The sequence below is a fragment of the Stegostoma tigrinum genome, chromosome 15, assembly GCF_030684315.1.
Source record: "Stegostoma tigrinum isolate sSteTig4 chromosome 15, sSteTig4.hap1, whole genome shotgun sequence".
In the NCBI taxonomy this organism is placed as follows: domain Eukaryota; kingdom Metazoa; phylum Chordata; class Chondrichthyes; order Orectolobiformes; family Stegostomatidae; genus Stegostoma; species Stegostoma tigrinum.
Window position 1 is genome coordinate 6,198,433 of NC_081368.1, and position 19,471 is coordinate 6,217,903.

Genomic DNA, 19,471 nt, shown 5'->3' on the forward strand with positions numbered 1-19,471 from the left:
AGCCAAGTAGGTATACAGAGGATGTTTCCTCATGTGGGACAATCTAGAATGAGAAGTTATAGTTTTCGGATAAGGGGTAGCAAGGAGAGGAGAAATTACTTATTCCAAAGGCTTATGAAATGTGGAATTATTTCCCCAGACAATAGTGGATGCTGGGACATTGAATACATTTGAGGAGGAGACAGATTTTTAATGTGTAATGGGTTGAAGGGGGTTATGGAGAGTTGGCAGGAAAGTGGAGTTGAGGCTATGATGAGGTAAGCCATAGAACATAGAACATAGAACAATACAACGCAGAACAGGCCCTTTGGCCCTCGATGTTGCGCCGACCTGTGAGCTAATCTAAGCCCCTCCCCCTACACTATCCCATCATTGTCCATGTACTTATCCAAGGACTGTTTAAATGCCCCTAATGTGGCGGGGTTAACTACATTGGCAGGCAGGGCTTTCCATGCCATTATCACTCTCTGAGTAAAGAGCCTGCCTCTGAATCTGTCTTATATCCATCACCCCTCAATTCGTAGCTTTGCTCCCTCGTACAAGCTGACATCATCGTCCTCGGAAAAAGACTCTCACTGTCCATCCCATCTAATCCACTGATCAACTTGAATGTCTCTATTAAATCACCCTCTTAGCCTTCTTCTCTCCAATGAGCACAGACCCAAGTCCCTCAGCCTTTCTTCATCAGGCCTTCACTCCAGACCAGGCAACATCCTGGTAAATCTCCTCTGCACCTTTTCCAATGCTTCCACATCCTTCCTGTAATTATTGTATTAAATGATAGAACAGGCTTGACAGGGTAAATGGCCTACTCCTGCTTTGAGCTCTTGTGTACTTTTGTTAAGACAATTCTGAAATTGCTGGAGGTTTGGGCTAATAAAGTGAGAGCATCAAAATATCTGAGATGTTGGTGAACAAAAGCATACTTTCCTAAGATTTAAGAGTTGAGAGGTTAAAAAAAGAGAATGAAATGGAGGTTAGGGAAATGCAACAAATGCTGGCAATGCTAGTGAAGGGCATGAAAGAGCAAAAAAAAGTTGCAAAGTTTCACTTCCTCATCATCAATTGCTTGTATTATATCATTCACATGATATTATTTACCAGACCATGATGATTGTGAAATTCTAGGCCATTAACTGTTGTTTTCTCTTCACTTGAGAAGACGACTGTATCTGGTGTATTCATTCCTATTTTAATGAGATACTACTCATAATTTTTGAGTACGAAAATTTCAGATTAGATTTTCAAAAAACATTTGATCAAGTAGCACACATGAGATTATTATACAAAATTTATGTATATGGAAATGGGAGTAATATATTAAAATAGATTGGGGATTGGTTAATAATCAAAAATAAAGTAAGACCAATCAAGATATTTTTGAGTTATCTGTTGAGAGATGGCGGGATACCAGAACGAGGTGTACTTGAGCAGCTATTTACAATCATCAGTGTTTTGCATGAGGTGATTACACATGATATATGACAATGATATTATAGGACAGTCAAGGAGAACATGAAGAGACTGCAGAGGGATGTAGAAGGTTGGGTGAGTGGTAGGAAAATAAAGTTTAAGTAGCAAAGTTTGATTCTATCCACTGTGGGAAGGAAAACAAATTTTTAGGGGGCACATCCAGTCAAACAGTTGCATTACATGAAAGCTACAAGTAATTTGGTTGAGAAAGAGGAGAGCAGAGCACCCTGGGATGACATTGCATGAGTGAGTATTTTTAGAATACAGTCTTTAAAGTAGGTCCTTAATTTATATTACGTAGTACTTAAGTTATAAGAATAAGGTAAGGACCCAAAATATGTCCTTTAAACATGAGGAATTAAGAGAGATGGGAGTGATTTAAGGGTAAATCATGTCAGACAGTTCAGTCTGGTGGAATATAAGACCATAAGATATAAGAGTGGAAGTAAGGCCATTTGGTCCATCGAGTCCACTCTGCCATTTATTCATGGCTGATGGGCATTTCAACTCCATTTACCCGCACTCTCCTCATAGCCCTTAATTCCTTGAAAGATCAAGAAATTATCAATCTCTGCCTTGAAGACGTTTAACGTCTCGGCCTCCACTGCGCTCCATGGCAATGAATTCCACAGGCCCACCACTCTCTGGCTGAAGAAATGTCTCCTCATTTCTGTCCTAAATTTACCCTCTCTAATTCTAAGGCTGTGCCCACCTAACGGAAACAACCTCCCAGCGTCCACCCTCTCTAAGCCGTAATATGCCTTTGATGTAATGTGGGAAGTCAGGGACAGCTCTACTGTCCAGGGTGACCATGTCTGAAGGAAGTAGCTCAATTGTAGATACTCAAAATCTGTGTTTTGGATCTGGTGCAGTGGCTGGAGTCAATTGTGACCATCCGCAAGGTTGACATCTTGTGCGAAACAGTTCTGGAGATGTGATCACACTGCAGATAAAGTGTGCACGGGTAGAAAGGGAACGGATGATCACCAGATGAAATAAAAGCACAAGACAGCAACTGTGGGCTCTCATGGATCCTTCTCACTCTCTATCAGATTTTATATTTTGGCTTCTGTGGGGGAGATGTTTTCTCAGGGGAATGCAACAAGAGACATCTCTGGAAATCACAAGAAACTCAAGCCACACAGTGCAAAGTGGAGAAAAAAGAGTTGAAGAGTGATAATCATGCAGGATTCGACCAATTCTACCTGTACACAAATCACAGAAAGCTACCACACAGGTGCAGCAGGTCATCAGGAGGTGAATGGAATGTTTGCCTTTATTTCAAAGGGGTTTGGAGCATAACAGTTAGGAAGCATTACTGTAACTGTAGTTCATGCTTTGGGTGATGCAAACAGTTTACGGATTAAAATCACTGTGCCCAAGTGCTTTTGTCGGTGAGGCAGACACAAGTTCATAGAATTTCGCTTGTGGCTCAGCATGATTTTATTAACAAAATGTTCCTTATTAAAAATACCATGTGACCATTTCCTAAGTTCCCTCAATATGTATTCTCTATCTAGCTCGCTCCACCTGAGAAAGGACAATGTTCCATGTGTTTGAGCAGGGCTGTTGGAATCTCCCTCCTCATTGACATAGGGCTGGCTCGCTCCATGAATGTGGGTCTCACACATCAGGGTAGATCTTTTCCTGAGTCTTCTTGGGTTGCTGAAAGGTTTTCCATCACACAGCTTCACAGCAAGTCTTCCCTGACAAAATAGCCTCCAGGTGTTCGGCTTTATCGCCTTTGCCCTGTATCTTCCAGAATGTTCTGTGGCCTTTGGCCAATAAGGTCATAAGCAGGATATGAAGCATCCAATAGGGTCATGCCAACATCCTTCAGCGTTGCCATGGTGGTGAGGAGTGAAGTGCACTTCCGCAGGTACTGGCTGGAAGACAAAGTGCCAGAAAGTCTGATTAATACTTCTCCAAATAACAACCTTTGGGTTGGTTGTAACCAGTTTCCCCAAGCCTTTGTGGCCTTGGTTTGCACTGATCTCTGCAGTCAATAGCTGGCTGCTGTTAAGTTTGGGCCAATTTTCTATCAGGCCTGATCTATCCAGTTATGGGTCAACTTAAAATATCCAATTTTGAGTCTGTCGTCATTTGTTCACACTGATTAAGGCAACCAAACAAAAGAACTCCACAAACAATGGCTGACTTGGTGTCAGTTTTTTCCGACCTCGAAACCATCACATTCATTTTAATTACACTGTATGTAATTCCAGGCCTGTTTCAGCTTTAAAGGAGCCAGCGAAACAGTTTGAGATTAGCCGTTTAAACTCAGTATGCCCTAATCTGTAACCAAAAGCCATTATGTACTGAATCAAGAGATAACAACGTGTAGAGCTGGATGAACACAGCAGGCCAAGCATCTTAGGAGCACAAAAGCTGATGTTTCGGGCCTAAACCCTTGTGTCATTTATTAGCCATTTTTGTACTAGCGAATAGCAATTTCTTATTGATTGCTCCAACATTTATGGGGATAAGATTAACATGATTTATGTGATTGCTTCATTTGCACAACTGCTCTCTATCTAAAGAAGATGGCTCACTTGTTGATAAGGGTGTGTAACCCCTGCAGCGTAAAAGGAACAAGTGATGGGCATTTGCCTCAGTCTACTACCACACGCAAGTGTCAGAAGTGGGGTGGCACTGTAGTTTCTTTACTCAGAGATTAGCAAGGGAATGGAATGCTTTGCCTGCAACGGTAGTAGATTCGCCAACTTTAGGTACATGTAAGTCATCATTGGACAAGCATATGGACGTACATGGAATAGTGTAGGTTAGATGGGCTTGAGATCGGTATGACAGGTCGGCAAAACATCGAGGGCCGAAGGGCCTGTACAGTGCTGTAATGTTTTATGTTCTATGTTCTATTACTCTCATGTCGAGCCAAACAAAAAGTAATTCAGATTATTTTCCAATTGGGAATGAGGAACAGTTGGAACTTTGGATAAAACCTGGTGACTCAGACTTGCACTAGCATGTTTATCTTTGCTTCTGTTGTGTAACCTTTCTGTGGGCAGTTCAAAGTCACTTCAGTTGTAAAGAAGGCAGTAAATAAAGCATCAATGATAATGGGAACTGCAGATGCTGGAGAATCCAAGATAATGAAATGTGAAGCTGGATGAACACAGCAGGCCCAGCAGCATCTCAGGAGCACAAAAGCTGATGTTTCGGGCCTAGACCCTTCATCAGAGAGGGGGATGGGGGGAGGGAACTGGAATAAATAGGGAGAGAGGGGGAGGCGGACCGAAGATGGAGAGAAAAGAAGATAGGTGGAGAGGAGAGTATAGGTGGGGAGGTAGGGACGGGATAGGTCAGTCCAGGGAAGACGGACAGGTCAAGGAGGTGGGATGAGGTTAGTAGGTAGGAGATGGAGGTGCGGCTTGGGGTGGGAGGAAGGGATGGGTGAGAGGAAGAACAGGTTAGGGAGGCAGAGACAGGTTGGACTGGTTATGGGATGCAGTGGGTGGAGAGGAAGAGCTGGGCTGGTTGTGTGGTGCAGTCGGGGGAGGGGATGAACTGGGCTGGCTTAGGGATGCGGTGGGGGAAGGGGAGATTTTGAAGCTGGTGAAGTCCACATTAATACCATTGGGCTGCAGGGTTCCCAAGCGGAATATGAGTTGCTGTTCCTGCAACCTTCGGTTGGCATCATTGTGGCACTGCAGGAGGCCCATGATGGACATGTCATCTAAAGAATGGGAGGGGGAGTGGAAATGGTTTGCGACTGGGAGGTGCAGTTGTTTATTACGAACCGAGCGGAGGTGTTCTGCAAAGCGGTCCCCAAGCCTCCGCTTGGTTTCCCCAATGTAGAGGTAGCCACACCAGGTACAGTGGATGCAGTATACCACATTGGCAGATGTGCAGGTGAACCTCTGCTTAATGTGGAAAGTCATCTTGGGGCCTGGGATAGGGGTGAGGGAGGAGGTGTGGGGGCAAGTGTAGCATTTCCTGCGGTTGCAGGGGAAGATGCCGGGTGTGGTGGGGTTGGAGGGCAGTGTGGAGCGAACAAGGGAGTCACGGAGAGAGTGGTCTCTCCGGAAAGCAGACAGGGGTGGGGATGGAAAAATGTCTTGGGTGGTGGGGTCGGATTGTAGATGGCAGAAGTGTCAGAGGATAATGCCTTGTATCCGGTGGTTGGTGGGGTGGTGTGTGAGAACGAGGGGGATCCTCTTGGGACGGTTGTGGTGGGGGCGGGGTGTGAGGGATGTGTTGCGGGAAATGCGGGAGACGCAGTCAAGGGTGTTCTCGACCACTGTGGGGGGAAAGTTGCGGTCCTTGAAGAACTTGGACATCTGGGATGTGCGGGAGTGGAATGCCTCATCGTGGGAGCAGATGCGGCGGAGGCGGAGGAATTGGGAATAGGGGATGGAATTTTTGCAGGTGGGTGGGTGGGAGGAGGTGTATTCTAGGTAGCTGTGGGAGTCAGTGGGCTTGAAATGGACACCAGTTACAAGCTGGTTGCCTGAGATGGAGACTGAGAAGTCCAGGAAGGTGAGGGATGTGCTGAAGATGGCCCAGGTGAACTGAAGGTTGGGGTGGAAGGTGTTGGTGAAGTGGATGAACTGTTCGAGCTCCTCTGGGGAGCAAGAGGCGGCGCCGATACAGTCATCAAAGTACCGGAGGAAGAGGTGGGGTTTGCGGCCTGTGTAGATGCGGAAGAGGGACTGTTACACGTAACTTACAAAGAGGCAGGCATAGCTGGGGCCCATGCGGGTGCCCATGGCTACCCGCTTAGTCTGTAGGAAGTGGGAGGAATCGAAAGAGAAGTTGTTGAGGGTAAGGACGAGTTCGGCTAGGCGGATGAGGGTGTCGGTGGAGGGGGACTGGTAGGGCCTGCGGGACAGGAAGAAGCGGAGGGCCTTGAGGCCATCTGCATGTGGAATGCAAGTGTATAGGGACTGGACGTCCATGGTGAAAATGAGGTGTTGGACGCCAGGGAATTGGAAGTCCTGGAGGAGGTGGAGGGCGTGGGTGGTGTCACGGATGTAGGTAGGGAGTTCCTGGACCAAAGGGGAGAAAATGGAGTCCAGATAGGTGGAGATGAGTTCGGTGGGGCAGGAGCAGGCTGAGACGATGTGTCGACCAGGGCAGGCAGGTTTGTGGATTTTGGGAAGGAGATAGAAACGGGCAGTGCAGGGTTGGGGAACAGTGAGGTTGGAGGCTGTGGGTGGGAGGTCCCCTGAGGTGATGAGGTCATGAATGGTGTTGGAGATGATGGTTTGGAGCTCGGGTGTGGGGTCATGATCGAGGGGGCAGTAGGAGGTGGTGTCGGAGAGTTGGCGTTTGGCCTCGGCGATGTAGAGGTCAGTGCGCCATACTACCACTGCGCCACCCTTGTCTGTGGGTTTGATGGTGAGGTTGGGGTTGGAGCGGAGGGAGCAGAGGGCTGCCTGTTCTGCGGGGGAGAGTTTGGAGTGGTTGAGAGGGGTGGAGAGGTTGAGGCAGTTAATGTCTGGACAGCAATTGGAGATGAAGAGGTCGAGGGAAGTTAGGAGGCCTGGGGGTTGTGTCCAGGTGGAGGACTTGTAGCCCAATGGTATCAATGTGGACTTCACCAGCTTCAAAATCTCCCCTTCCCCCACCGCATCCCAAAACCAGCCCAGTTCGTCCCCTCCCCCCCACTGCACCACACAACCAGCTCAGATCTTCCCCTCCACCCACTGCATCCCATAACCAGTCCAACCTGTCTCTGCCTCCCTAACCTGTGCTTCCTCTCACCCATCCCTTCCTCCCACCCCAAGCTGCACCTCCATCTCCTACCTACCAACCTCATCCCACCTCCTTAACCTGTCCGTCTTTCCTGGACTGACCTATCCCCTCCCTACCTCCCCACCTCCCCACCTATACTCTCCTCTCCACCTATCTTCTTTTGTCTCCATCTTCGGTCCGCCTCCCCCTCTCTCCCTATTTATTCCAGAACCCTCACCCCATCCCCCTCTCCGATGAAGGGTCTAGGCCCGAAACGTCTGCTTTTGTGCTCCTGAGATGCTGCTGGGCCTGCTGTGTTCATCCAGCCTCACATTTCATTATATAGTAAATAAAGCATGAAGCTTCATTAACAGGGGCTCAGAGTACAAGAGCAAGGAGCTGTTGAACTCATATAGGGCACTTGTTTGATTTCGGCTAGAATATTGTGTCCTGTTATAGAGTCATAGAGTCATACAGTGCAGAAACAGGCGTTTTGATCCTATCATCAATGCTAACTATAATCCCAAACTGAACTAGTTCCACCTGCCTGCGCTTGGCCCATGTCCTCCCAAGCCTTCCCTGTACATGTACTTATCCACATGCCTTTTACATGTTGTAATTGCACCTGCATCCACCTATTTCTCTGGAAGATTATACCTCACATTAACCACTCTCTATGTAAAAACATTGTCCCTCATGTTCTTTTAAACCTTTCTCCTGTCATCTTAAAAATATGTCTCCTAATTTTGAACTTCCCACCCTATGGAAAAGACATTTGCTATTCATCCTATCAATAGCCCGCATGGCTTTATAAATGTCTACGGGGTCACTCCTCAATCTCCTATACTCCAGTGGAAAAATGTCCTAGCCTATGCACACTTTCCTTATAACTCAAACCTTCCATTCCCAGCGCCATCCTGGTCAATCTTATCTCAACCCCCTCCAGCTTAACAATATCTTTTGCAACCTGGATGAATTGTGGGTGACATGTATTAGGAATGATGTGAAGAAGAATTTGCAGAAGCAATTTAGTAGAATGTTTCCAAGGATGAAAAGCTTCAGCTATGAGGGTAGACTGAAAATGTTGAGTTTGTTCTCATTGGAGAGAAGAAGGCTAGGAGGGCACGTCGTAGAAATTTTTTCAAAACCATAATCAGGCTGGATATGGTAGATAGGGAGAAGTTGTTGCCATTCATAGAAGAGAAACACCAAAAGGCAGCATAGATATAAAGCGATGTACAAACAAAACAATGCTGAAGAGTAAAATAAGCCTTTTTCTCACAGGCTCTGATGAAGGGTCGAGGCCCAAAATGTCAACTTTTGTGCTCCTGATATGCTGCTTGGCCTGCTCTGTTCATCCAGCTTCACACCTTGTTATCTCGGATTCTCCAGCATCTGCAGTTCCCATTATCTCTTTTTCTCACAGTGATTTGTAAGGGTATGGAATCCATTGCATGGAAATGTGGTGGAGACAGGTTCAATCAAGGCATTCAGAAGCTACTTAGATAGAAATGGTGTGCAGAGCTCTGAGGAAAAGGCAGGAAATTGGCACCAGGCACTAGAGTCACCAGGCATGATGGGTTGAATGGCCTCCATTTGCAGTGTAACATTTCTGTGATTTGTTGGAAGCAGGAAGGCATGGCTTGTACCGACAGCAATTAGGCAATGCTGGTTCTTTTGGGACAAAATAAAACTCCTGTACTGCCTCCCCAGTTTTAGTTAAATATACATGCAATAATGCGCCTAATCAATCAACTCAATGATAATTGCTAGTCACTCATCCTTTATCAAGTCTGTCCCACATGAGGGCCACATTATTGTAAATTAAGAACGTGGAATGCAGATATTAGGACTGAATGAGTTTTACACAACAAACCCCCTAAAAGCTTCAGAAAAGTGATCCCTACTCCGGCTACAATCTCACCAATGCTATGTGCAGCTCCCAACATCTATTTTCCATCTATCTTGCACTGAAGGACAACGTTCAATTTACCTGCCGAAAAACTTGCCATGCCTGCACACAGCCATTCGGCAGGTGGAATGAATCCAATGTTGGCAAATATAAGAAAGATTCTGGGCTGGGAGGTACACATTGGAAAATAATGTTACAGAAAGTAAAAGTAAGGATGGTATGTTTCTGCAACTCAGGTGAGACCATAATGTAAATACTGTGTGCTTTGTTTGGTCTCCTCGTTTCAAGAGGGAGCGAGTTATAGAGTCAGACAGCATGGAGACAGATACTTTGGCCCAACCGGTCCACACCGATCATGTGCTCAAACTAAAATAGTCCCACCTGCCTGTGCTTGATCTGTGTCGCTCCAAACCTTTTCTGTTCATAAACTTATCCCAATGTCTTTTAAACATTGTAACTGTACCTGTATCCATCACTTTCTCTGGCAGTTCATTCCATACATGAATCACTCTCTCTGTAAAAAAAAGTTGCCCTCATGCCCTTTTTATATCATAGAACACAGAACATAGAACATTACAGCACAGTACAGGCCCTTCGGCCCTCGATGTTGTGCCGACCTGTCATACCGATCTCAAGCCCATCTAACCTACACTATTCCATGTACGTCCATATGCTTATCCAATGACGACTTAAATGTACCTAAAGTTGGCGAATCTACTACCGTTGCAGGCAAAGCATTCCATTCCCTTACTACTCTCTGAGTAAAGAAACTACCTCTGACATCTGTCCTATATCTTCCACCCCTCAATTTAAAGCTATGCCCCCTCGTGCTCGCCGTCACCATCCTGGGAAAAAGGGTCTCCCTATCCACCCTATCTAACCCTCTGATTATTTTATATGTTTCAATTCAGTCACCTCTCAACCTTCTTCTCTCTAATGAAAACAGCCTCAAGTCCCTCAACCTTCCCTCGTAAGACCTTCCCCTCCATACCAGGCAACATCCTAGTAAATCTCCTCTACACCCTTTCCAAAGCTTCCACATCCTTCTTATAATGCGGTGACCAGGACTGTACACAATACTCCAAGTGCGGCTGCACCAGAGTTTTGTACAGCTGCACCATAACCTCTTGGTTCCGGAACTCGATCCCTCTATTAATAAAAGCTAAAACACCGTTTACCTTCTTAACAACCCTGTCAACCTGGGTGGCAACTTTCAAGGATCTGTGTACATGGACACCGAGATCTCTCTGCTCAACTACACTCCTAAGAATCTTACCATTAGCCCAGTACTTTGCATTCCGGTTACTCCTACCAAAGTGCATCACCTCACACTTGTCTGCATTAAACTCCATTTGCCACCTCTCAGCCCAGCTCTGCAGCTTATCTATGTCTCTCTGCAACCTAAAGCATCCTTCGTCACTCTCCACAACTCCACCAACCTTAGTGTCGTCTGCAAATTTACTAACCCATCCTTCTACGCCCTCATCCAGGTCATTTATAAAAATGACAAACAGCAGTGGACCCAACACCGACCCTTGCGGTACACCACTAGTAACTGGTCTCCAGGATGAACATTTCCCATCAACCACCATCCTCTGTCTTCTTTCAGCAAGCCAATTTCCGATCCAAACTGCGATATCTCCCACCACATTTTTGTACAATAGTATCTTTCTCTCACAACTTAAAAATATGCTCCATTGTTTTGAACTACTCCAACCCAAGAAAAACACCCTTGTCGTTCACCTTATCTATACCCTTTCTGATGCTCTAAACCTCTTACGCTCGAGTGAAAGAAAATCCCAGAACCCTGGACTAGGACTCCCAAGTCTCTTTGCATTCAGATTTCTGAATTTTCTTCCTATTTAGAAAATTGTCCTTATCTCTATTCTTCTCATAAAAGTGCATGACCTCACACTTTCCCATGTTGTATCTGCCACTTCTTTGCCCACTCACCTCACCTTTCCAAATCCTTCTGCAGCCTCCCTGTGTCCTCAATACTACCTACCCCTCCACCTATCTTTGTATCACCTGCAAACTTAGACAGAATATCCTCCATTCCTTCATCTTGACCATTAATGTATAAAGTGAAAAGTTGTGTTCCCAACACTGACCCTTGAGGAACACCACTTACCACTGGCTGCTATTCTGAGGAAGACCCTTTTATTCCCACTATCTGCTTTCTGCTAGACAGCCGATCTTCTATCCATGCTAGCACCTTGTCTCTTACACCATGGGCCCTTATCTTACTCAGCAGCTTCCTGCGTGTCACCTTATCAAAGGTTTTCTTGAAACCCAGGTAGATAACATCCATTGGCTCTCATTGGTCTACCCTGCTTGTTAATTCCTTAAAAACTTCTAGCAGATTTGTCAGGCATGCCCTCCCCTTAATGAAACCATGCTGACTTTCCCTACCTTACCATGCAGATCCAAGTATTCAAAAATCTCATCCTTTACAATGGACTCTAAAATCTTACCCACAACCATGGTTCGGCTAATGGGCCTGTAATTTTCAAACTTTTGTCTTTTTAAACAAGTGTGTCACGGTAGTGATGTTCCAGTCCTCTGGGACCCTCCCTGACTGCAGTGATTTCTGAATGATCACCGCTGATGCCTCCACTCTCTCTTCAGCTATCTCCTATAGAACCCTGGGGTGTAGTCCCTTTGGCCCTGGTGATTTATCCGACTTCAGGCCATTCAGTTTCACTAGCACCTTCTCCTTGATGATGACCATCATGCTCAGCTTTGTCCCATGACTGTCTCAAATTTTTGGGATATTATTTGCGTCTTCCATTGTGAAGATTGACGCAAAGTAATCATTGAGTTCTTCAGCCATTTCCTTGTTCCCCACTACTATCTCTTCAGCATCATTTTACAGCAGTCCAATGTCCACTTTTGCCTCCTTTTTGCCCTATATATATTGAAAGAAACTGTTCCAGTCCTCCTTTATATTATTGGTTAGCTTATCCCCATAATTACTCATCTCCACCCTTTTTTCATTTTTTGTTGTCCTCTGTTGACCTTTGTAACTGCCCAGTCCTCTGGTTTCCCACTGTCCTTTGCCACATTATAAGCTTTCTCTTTTGCTTTCATGCTGTCCCTGACTCCCTTAGTCAGCCATGGTTGCCTCATCCTCCCTGTACCATGCTTCTTCTTCCTAGTGATGAATTTTTGCTGCGTCTCCTAAATTACTCCCAGAAACTCCTGCCATTGCTGTTCCACTTGACGTTCCTGCTAGGCTCTTCGTCCAGTCAATTCTGCCCAGCTCCTCCCTCATACTTCTGTAGTTGCCTTTATTCAGCTGTAAAACCATCACCTCTGATTCTATCTTTTCCCTCTCGAGTGGCAGAGTAAATTCAACCATATTATCATCACTGCCTCCTAAGGGTTCCTTCACCTTAACCTCCCTTATCAAGTCTGATTGATACCTGGAGTGAGTGATTGACTCAGGAGGATAGCTGTAGATGCTGGATTTGTTTCTGCTGCAGTTTAGAGGAATACTCTCTGATGAAGGGTCTAGACCCGAAACGTCAGCTTTTGTGCTCCTGAGATGCTGCTTGGCCTGCTGTGTTCATCCAGCCTCACATTTTATTATCTTATTATAGAGGAATACTGGTGCCTGATTGAAGTTTGTAAGATCCTGACTGTTTTGACAAGGTGGATGAGGACAGGATGTTCCTCTTGAGAATGAATCCAAAGGTGGCCCTTCTGGGAGATGAGAATTTTGTCTCTCAGACAGCTTTAAGGCTTTGAAAGTTTCTGCTTGAGAAAGCATTGGAGACAGGGTCATTGAATATCTTTGATTGCAATGAGGAAGCAATGAGTAGACTGGGACTATACACATTGGAATTTAGAGGAATCTTATAGAAACATGTAAAATTATGAAGGGAATAGATAAGATAGAAGCAGGGAGGATGTTTCCACTGGCAGGTGGGACTAGACCAGGGGCCAGAGGCTCAAAATAAGGGGGAGCAGGTTTAGAACTGAGTTGAGGAGGAACTTCTTCTCCCAAAGGGTTGTGAATCTGGGGAATTCCCTGCCCAGTGAAGCATCTGAGGCTACCTCATTGGATGCTTTTAAAGCAAAGATAGTCAAGTTTTTGAAGAGTAAAAGAATTAAGGGTTATGGTGAGCAGGCGGATAGGTGGAGCTGAGTCCACGAAAGATCCAGCATGATCTTATTGAATGATGAAGCAGGCTTGAAGGGCCAGATGGCTCACTCCTGCTCCTGCATCTCACGTTCTTATGTTTAAGTAGTTAAATTATTTTTAGGCAAAGGACTCAAGGGTTTTTAGAGGATGGGCCTGAATGTGGAATTCAAAACAGATTGAAAGTATTTTTGAAAAGGTTAGAAATGTAAGAGAAACAGGATTGGCAATGTCCTCTTTAATAATTTGCATACACCTTGAACAGTAATCCTTGAGATGCACAGTTTAATAAGCAGAATACCATAGACACTATTTCAATTTATGAACAAATTAAGAAGCCTCCAGAGATCCATAATACTTTGTTCAATTAAAAGAAAACAGATTGGGCATTTACTGCGACGCATTTACGGAACAGAATTAGGTGCTCAAAGATAAATAATGATGGAGCTTGGCAAAATGTGCTTTTCAATTTTAAATGAACAAGCAATACATGTAGAAGATGCTTTACTTATGTTTTAACAGACAAAACTACTAATGCAGTCATTAAATGCAAATAGAATTCTGGGCATCTTCAGCCCCAGTGTTGCACAAACCTAAATTAAAATGATCAGTCTGAAGAACGGTGATGAAAATGGCATTCTATCTATTATTACCTAGAATTCTGTGAACTATTAGCCAACGATTATACTTTGAAACTTTGTCCCTTTAAGGTATTAGGGAAATTATTGAAGAAGATATGGACTTGTGTTTCTCACTCAATTCACTAAAAAGCCTCAAGCATGACTTTACCTACCGAGGCTCTTCCTTCCCTTTATCCCTAATTCAACGATTTTAGTTCTCTTCTGGCTGGCTTTAACCACCAACTTTGACCTCATCCAAAACTTAGCTGCCTGTATCCTCGCTTGCACTTAGTCTCAGTCACCCATCATCCCTGTGCTCTCTGACATTGGCTCCTGGTCAGAAATGTTTCAATTTTAAAATTATTGTTCTCTTCCAACATGTATCCTTCCAATTTCTCTGAACACACACCCCAATTCTGAGCTCTTGTCCAACCCAATCTTTATTATTGGATGCCAGATTCCCACTACTGAGGTTTTAAGATTTGGCATTCCCCTCCAAAACATCTCTATCTCCTTACTTCTCTCTTCCCTTATAACTGACCAATTTCATCTTACTTTTGGTCTTTTTAAAAAATAAATCTTTATGTAACATTGTCACATTCTGTTTGATAACTGCTGTTCCCAAGCAACTAAAATTCTTCACTGCACAAAAGATATAATCAAAGTACGTGTTGCTAGTTTAGCAATTGTGTATAGGTTTGCCCCATCAATGCTTTTCACTAATTCCTGGCTGATGTGATCATCCAATGTAGGACTTCCTTTGGGAAGAATCAATGTACAAAAACCATCTTTTTAGCATGAGTCTAAGGTGTAAATTCCAAGTGGGGAAGGTTTCCTGGGCTTAGTCACCAGCAAAAGAGAGGTTTCATTTTGATTAATAGAATAGGTTTATTATTTAGTACTTAATAGCTAGTTATATTACTTATGAGTTACACAATAGCTTGTTGTGAGACCTCAGGCTAGACTTAACAGTTAAGTGTATATTACTGTTTAGTTGCATAGAACATAGAACATTACAGCACAGTACAAGCCCTTCAGCCCTCGATGTTGCGCCGACCTGTCATACTGATCTGAAGCCCATAGAACTTAGCACTGAATTTGTAACTGGAACTGTTTCACTGTCAAGAGGTTAAATTTCTCCAATGAATAGTCTTTTATATCATGGTAAGCAGTTGTTATCTTGTGATGAGTGTTATTCCTTTCATATACTAAACACCTTATACAGCACAGCTCCCTACTGACTGGGTTACTTCCCCAGGACGGAAAAAGGGCAGCAGATTTCTATTCTCAAAGGACAAAAGAGATGTATTTTATGACACTCAGTAATTGTTACATGTTAGTCACTCAACCAACTTTAAATTCTAGATTTTACTGATTTCAAGCCTCACTATCTGCAATGGGGAGATTCGAATCTGCACATGTAGAATTCAAGATGTCACCAGGCCTGCTGAGTATCTCCAATGACCTCTGCTTTTGTTTCACACAGAATTTTAGTCTGCAGCATTGTGAGTTCACTGACATTACCATTTAAACCAGTATGCCAGTGCCAACTATATATCTTCCTTGGGAGAAAAACCGAGCAACTGTCATTTGTTTTACTGCTATTTTCCAGCCTAGCAGGTAGATCGATCATAAACAGAACCATAGAGATGTAGAGCACAGAAACAGACCCTTCAGCCCAACTTGTCCTTGCCGACAAGGTATCCTAGCTCTATCTAGTCCTATTTGCCAACATTTGGCCCATATGCCTCTAAAGCTTTCCTTTTCATATACCCATCCAGATGCCTTTAAATGTTATTATTGTACCAGCCTCTACCACTTCCTCTGGCAGCTTATTCCATACATGTAGCTATCTCAGCATGAAAAATTTATCACTTCAGTCCCTTTGAAATCTTTCTCCTCTCACCATAAACCTAATCCCCGTCGTTTTCCTCTGGATCTGAGAAAAGACCTTGGATAATCACCCTAATCATGTCGCTCATGGTTTTATAAACCTTGATAAGATCACGCCTCAGCCACATACTCATAAAATCAATTATGGCTTCTGATTTTGATCAATTATTCAATTGACAGCTAACAGCATGAAAGGAAAGTCTATAAAAGGCCAAACTGAAGGATTGATCACACTCTGGGAAATTTTATTCACTCTTGTTTTAGGTGATGGTGCTGAAAGTGTTAATGTTTGCATTACATTGGTCTCTATCCATTCTATTGATATCAATGTGTGGTGACAGAGGGAGCTAGATTTCAGAGGGTGCAGATGCATCTGTACTAGCTGTAATACCCCAGTCATTTATGCCTGACCGAATGCAATAATAAGGTAAAAAAAGGTAAATTTACTGCAGTCCTACTGGATGAAGATAACAAGGTGCAGAGCTGGAATAACACAGCTGGCCAAGCAGCATCAGAGGAGCAGGAATGCTGACATTTCGGGCCTAGACCCTTCTTCGCTCTATTCGCTCATTAAAGAGATAAGTCTGATGGTAGTTTAACCTGAGGTTCACCGCACCTTAGGCAAAATGTAATTGTGTATACTGCTGTCATGCAATGTTAACAAAGATCAGTGATGATGGGGACTGCAGATGCTGGAGAATCCAAGATAACAAAGTGTGAAGCTGGATGAACACAGCAGGCCAAGCAGCATCTCAGGATCACAAAAGCTGATGTTTCGGGCCTAAACCCTTCATCAGAAAAGGGGGATGGGGAGAGGATTCTGAAATAAATAGGGAGAGAGGGGGAGGCAGACCAAAGATGGATCGATGAGAAGATAGGTGGAGAGGAGAGTATAGGTGGGGAGGTAGGAAGGAGATGGGTCAGTCCAGGGAGGACGGTGAGGACAAGGAGGTGGGATGAGGTTAGTAGGTAGGAAATGAAGGTGCAGCTTGAGGTGGGAGGAGGGGATGGGTGAGAGGAAGAACAGGTTAGGGAGGCGGGTACGAACTGGGCTGGTTTTGGGATGCAGTGGGGGAAGGTCAGTGCTTGTTCTGTAGATAGTCTACAGCAGCGAATCATCTACCACTAAGGCTACAAAGCCTTAAAACAAAGTAAAGACAAAGGAGGATTGGTAACAGCCAGCTAGTCAAATAGCACGTGCCGAGTACCAAACACTTTGTCGGCATGGAAAATACCACAAGGTCCCGTATCAGTGTTAACACTAATTGATTAAGACAATATTATGATCCTGTCAGTATTATAAGTGAAGAGATAATGGGAACCGCAGATGCTGGAGAATCCAAGATAATAAAATGTGAGGCTGGATGAACACAGCAGGCCAAGCAGCATCTCAGGAGCACAAAAGCTGACGTTTCGGGCCTAGAACCTTCATCAGAGAGGAGGATGGGGAGAGGGTTCTGAAATAAATAGGGAGAGAGGGGGAGGCGGACCGAAGATGGAGACAAAAGAAGATAGGTGGAGAGGAGAGTATAGGTGGGGAGGTAGGGAGGGGATAGGTCAGTCCAGGGAAGACGGACAGGTCAAGGAGGTGGGATGAGGTTAGTAGGTAGATGGGGGTGCGGCTTGGGGTGGGAGGAAGGGATGGGTGAGAGGAAGAACAGGTTAGGGAAGCAGAGACAGGTTGGACTGGTTATGGGATGCAGTGGGTGGATGGGAAGAGCTGGGCTGGTTGTGTGGTGCAGTGGGGGGAGGGGATGAACTGGGCTGGTTTGGGGATACGGTGGGGGAAGGGGAGATTTTGAAACTGGTGAGGTCCACATTGATACCATTAGGCTGCAGGGTTCCCAGGCGGAATATGAGTTGCAGTTCCTGCAACCTTCGGGTGGCATCATTGTGGCACTGCAGGAGGCCCATGATGGACATGTCATCTAAAGAATGGGAGGGGGAGTGGAAGTGGTTTGCGGCTGGGAGGTGCAGTTGTTTATTGCGAACCGAGCGGAGGTGTTCTGCAAAGCGGTCCCCAAGCCTCCGCTTGGTTTCCCCAATGTAGAGGAACCACACCGGGTACAGTGGATGCAGTATACCACATTGGCAGATGTGCAGGTGAACATCTGCTTAATGTGGAATGTCATCTTGGGGCCTGGGATAGGGGTGAGGAAGGAGGTGTGGGGGCAAGTGTAGCATTTCCTGCGGTTGCAGGGGAAGGTGCTGGGTGTGGTGGGGTTGGAGGGCAGTGTGGAGCGAACAAGGGAGCCACGGAGAGAGTGGTCTCTCCGGAAAGCAGACAGGGGTGGGGATGGAAAAATATCTTGGGTGGTGGGGTTGGATTGTAGATGGCGGAAGTGTCAGAGGATGATACGTTGTATCCGGAGGTTGGTGGGGTGGTGTGTGAGAATGAGGGGGATCCTATTTGGGCGTTTTAGGCGGGGGCGGGGTGTGAGGGATGTGTTGCGGGAAATACGGGAGACGCGGTCAAGGGCGTTCTCTATCAATGTGGGGGGATAGTTGCGGTCCTTGAAGAACTTGGACATCTGGGATGTGCGGGAGTGGAATGTCTTGCCGTGGGAGCAGATGTGGCGGAGGCGGAGGAATTGGGAATAGGGGATGGAATTTTTGCAGGAGCGTGGGTGAGAGGAGGTGTATTCTAGGTAGCTGTGGGAGTTGGTGGGCTTGAAATGGACATCAGTTACAAGCTGGTTGCCTGAGATGGAGACTGAGAGGTCCAGGATGGTGAGGGATGTGCTGGAGATGGCCCAGGTGAACTGAAGGTTGGGGTGGAAGGTGTTGGTGAAGTGGATGAACTGTTCGAGCTCCTCTGGGGAGCAAGAGGCGGCGCCGATACAGTCATCAATGTACCGGAGAAAGAGATGGGGTTTGGGGCCTGTGTAGGTGCGGAAGAGGGACTGTTCCATGTAACCTACAAAGAGGCTGGCATAGCTGGGGCCCATGCGGATGCCCATGGCCACCCCCTTAGTCTGTAGGAAGTGGGAGCAGTCAAAAGAGAAGTTGTTGAGGGTGAGGACGAGTTCGGCTAGGCGGATGAGGGTGTCGGTGGAGGGAAACTGGTCGGGCCTGCGGGACAGGAAGAAGCGGAGGGTCTTGAGGCATCTGCATGCGGAATGCAGGTGTATAGGGACTGGACGTCCATGGTGAAGGTGAGGTGTTGGGGGTCAGGGAATTGGAAGTCCTGGAGGAGGTGGAGGGCTTGGGTGGTGTCACGGACGTAGGTAGGGAGTTCCTGGACCAAAGGGGCGAAAATTTTTCCATCCCCACCCCGCCTGCTTTCCGGAGAGACCACTCTCTCCGTGACTCCCTTGTTTGCTCCACAGTGCCCTCCAACCCCACCACACCCGGCACCTTCCCCTGCAACTGCAGGAAATGCTACACTTGCCCCCACACCTCCTCCCTCACCCCTATCCCAGGCCTCAAGATGACATTCCACATTAAGCAGAGGTTCATCTGCACATCTGCCAATGTGGTATACTGCATCCACTGTACCCGGTGTGGCTTCCTCTACATTGGGGAAACCAAGCGGAGGCTTGGGGACCGCTTTGCAGAACACCTCCGCTCAGTTCGCAACAAACTACTGCACCTCCCAGTCGCAAACCATTTCCACTCCCCCTCCCATTCTTCAGATGACATGTCCATCATGGGCCTCCTGCACTGCCACAATGATGCCACCTGAAGGTTGCAGGAACAGCAACTCATATTCCGCTTGGGAACGTTGCAGCCCAA